The sequence below is a fragment of the Sapajus apella genome, unplaced genomic scaffold, assembly GCF_009761245.1.
Source record: "Sapajus apella isolate SASKATOON/1434 unplaced genomic scaffold, GSC_monkey_1.0 scaffold7551, whole genome shotgun sequence".
Lineage (NCBI taxonomy): Eukaryota > Metazoa > Chordata > Mammalia > Primates > Cebidae > Sapajus > Sapajus apella.
The window spans coordinates 1-3,337 of record NW_022444475.1 but is presented as its reverse complement, the minus strand read 5'-3'; the positions used below and the strand labels follow the sequence as shown (position 1 = coordinate 3,337).

Genomic DNA, 3,337 nt, shown 5'->3' with positions numbered 1-3,337 from the left:
CTCCACTGTGGCTCATGCCCACCCTCCCTGCTATCCTAAACTAAAACTCTTCCAGCCCTGTCCTGCTATTCATGACAGACCATCCATTTCCCAATTCGGTGGTCCCAGAATTCTTTCCAATCACTCCCGCACCTATTCCCCCACTCCTCCTCCTGGTGCTGATTCCCAGCGCTGTGGTCCCAGAACTCCTTCCTGTGACTCCTTTCGCTATTCCTCTTCTTCTAGCTCTGATTCCCTATGTTGTCCCAGAGCTCTTTCCCATTACTCACCTGTCTATTCCCCCACTCCTCCTCCTAGCCCTGCTTCCCAGTGCCGTGGTCCCAGAGCTCCTTCCTGTAACTCCTTTGTCTATTCCCCCACTCCTCCTCCTAGCCCTGYTTCCCAGTGCCGTGGTCCCAGAGCTCCTTCCTGTGACTATCCCCCTACAACTCCCTCCTAGCCTTKCTTCTTTCTAGTCCCCAGCCCCGACCCCTGCCACCCCCAACCGGACCTGAGAGTCCACAAATCTCATCTTGGAGATGGTTTTCCTGTGCCTGGGGCAGTGCCGGTGCAGTTCAGGATGGCCAAGACCGCGGGTTCCCAGCAGCCTGACCCAGTGGACAAGGGAAATGCAAGGTGATGGCAAACCGGCATTTAGCCTGAGTAAGTCACAGGAGCCCTTTCCACAGCAGAGCCTGGTCACCTTACTGCTATCTGTATTTTGCCTTCATTCCCATCTTCTCAATCCTCTTCAGAGACCAGAGACACCTTTAACAATTTTCTTTCTCTAAATAGTATGGGCCTTTCCTCCCCTGCCTGATCAGCCAGCCTGCCTGAGCTTCTACATGTGTCCTGGGCTTCTCCATGGAAGTCGGTCTGTAGCTGCAGAGCAAACCACAGTGCCGGTGACAGAGAAGGTAGAGGGAAGTGAGGAGTGGGAAGCACCTCATCTGTTCTCTAGGATGGCAAGTCCTGCCCTGGGTTAAGGTGAGTGTAAGAACCATGACCCCTGACAGCTCACAGGGCACAAGGCCCTGCTATAGATAGATGGAGACTCAGTTTTGCTTTTGTTCATGTTTTTTGGGTCTTGTTTATTCCAGAATTCATTTGTATTCACCCTAGGATTCCAGAACCATGGCAGGGACTTTCTGTCCTTGGGAAGTGTTTCCTGCAGTAGGGGCAGGGGCCTCCAATGTGCTCTCACCACAGCGCTGAGGCCTGAGCATCTCTCATCAGCTACTTCTACCTCACAACGGGGAGGAGAGCAGAGTCTGGAAGGCAAGAGCATGTCCAGATCCCACCCAGATGCCTGTAGCACATGAGCCGATGATGCTTACAAAAGGGCTCTCCTCTGATGGTTATCTAGATTCAACAGAATCTCAATTCACAATCCCACCGTATTTTTGAGAACTTGACAGTTAAAATTTCCATGGAAATGCAAAAAACCAAGGTTAGCCAACGCTCTCCTAAGACATTCTTCCCACCAGATATCAGAACTCATCAGGAAAATTATAGTAATTAAGATAGTGTCGGAGTGGGGAAAGCATAGGCAAGTAGACAAATGACACAGAATAGAGAGCAGGAGACTCCCACATGCGCGGGCGCTTTAAGAGCACAGCAGCAGAGCAGAACAGTGGGGACAGGACTGTCTTTTCAATAAATTGGTGCTGGGTCAATTGGATACTCACTTGGAAAAAACAAGCTGGATTCCGACCTCACACTACACTCAAAAATCAATGTCAGGGGGAGCACGGCTCTAAATGTGGAAGGGCAAAAGCAATAACTATTCCACAATTGCTCTGCCCATTCATGGTTACTGAACACTTGAGGTGTGCTATTAAGTGTAGAACTTGCACTGGAATTTTAAACAGTAGGAAAAACAATGTCAAGTGTTTCCATTTTTATATTGAAACTTTGAAATGACACTTTGGATATACTGAGCTAAATAAAATATTAAAATTAGCTTTATCCGATTCCTTTTTCTCCCTTGATGTGGATACTAGGTGATATTGAGTCTACATAGACAATATTTAGTCTAGATAGACAATACGTGTCTCACTTCATATTTTTATTGGATGACACTGATCTACAAGATAACAGAAAAATATCTTCAGGACATCAAATTAGGAAAAGATGCCATAAGTGGCACTGAAGAAGCAGTAACCATAAAGGGAAAGACTAATATATCTGACCACATTTAAAGTTTCAGTGTCAAAAAGACAGCATTAAGAGACTAAAACGGCAAGCCACACAGAAAATATATTTGCAGCACAGACGATTCTCACTAAAGAACTTCAACAAACTGATAAACAACCAATCCAATAAAAAAAATTCCACACTGTCTCCCAGACACTCAAACGCACCCCGCGGCACATGGTGTCCAGAATGAATGAATGAACATATGGTGGAGAAGAGCACAGGCTTTAAAGTTGGTGTTTAGGCTCACTAAACTTGGGGTGGCCAGTTCCTCCATCCTGGGCATACTTTTGGATCTTTTAATGTAAATGATATTATATGAAGTATCTGGAGTCATTCACAGAAACAAAAGGCAAGATGTGGGCTGCCAGGGGCTGGAGGGACAGGGAGATGCAGAGTTGTTTCATGTGCGTGAAGACGTTCTGGAGACAGGTTTCATGCAATGTGTATATACTTGACTGTATTGTGTACTTAAAAATGCCTGAGATGGTAAATTTTATATTACGAGTATTTTACAACAATAAAATATTTTTTAAAAAACCTCTAAAGTCACCATTTACTTAGAATGGGAAAAAGCCATTCCATCTATGTTATCACATTGGTGATACTGCCACACTGGCCAAAATGTTCTCTCACATAGAAAACCTCGTTTCCTGAGACAGATACAAAGTTTGGATTCTGGACATCTGCTTTTAAGTGGGAGAGGTTTCTGACTCCTTACAAACTTTCTTTTAGGGAATGACTGGCCAAGATAAGATCCAGTCATATGTCCATTGCCTCCTGGGTCGGCCACTTGGTGGTGAGTCCTTTCCAGGCCCTGTGCAGGGGCAGTGACCACGCAGGTGCTGAGAAGCCTGGGCAGGTGAGTTGAGCACTGGAAGGGAGTGGGGTGTGAAATAAGGTCCTGAGAATTGGGAGTGGGGAGGGGTGGATAGTGGGTGGGGTGTGAAATAAGGTCCTGAGAAGTGGGAGTGGGGAGGGTTGGATAGTGGGTGGGGTGTGAACTAAGATCCTGAGAAGTGGGAGTGGGGAGGGGTGGATGGACAATAAGAATAAGATCTACTCCAGCAGGGTGGTACCACAGGGACGCTTGCCTAGAGAACGCATAGGATGCTGTTGCCTGGAGTTGGCAGAAGGTGCGGAGCAGGCGGGCAGCAAGGGG

The 3,337-nt window shown here is 46.9% G+C and overlaps 1 long non-coding RNA gene across 1 annotated transcript; it reads left to right on the top strand.

The window, feature by feature from the left end:
- Positions 1-6: 6 nt before the first annotated feature.
- Positions 7-3,253, top strand: LOC116548162. Its single transcript, XR_004267332.1, has 4 exons — positions 7-966; positions 1,102-1,429; positions 2,911-3,076; positions 3,185-3,253. It is a non-coding gene; the product is annotated as an uncharacterized LOC116548162 (long non-coding RNA).
- The last annotated feature ends 84 nt before the right edge of the window (positions 3,254-3,337 follow it).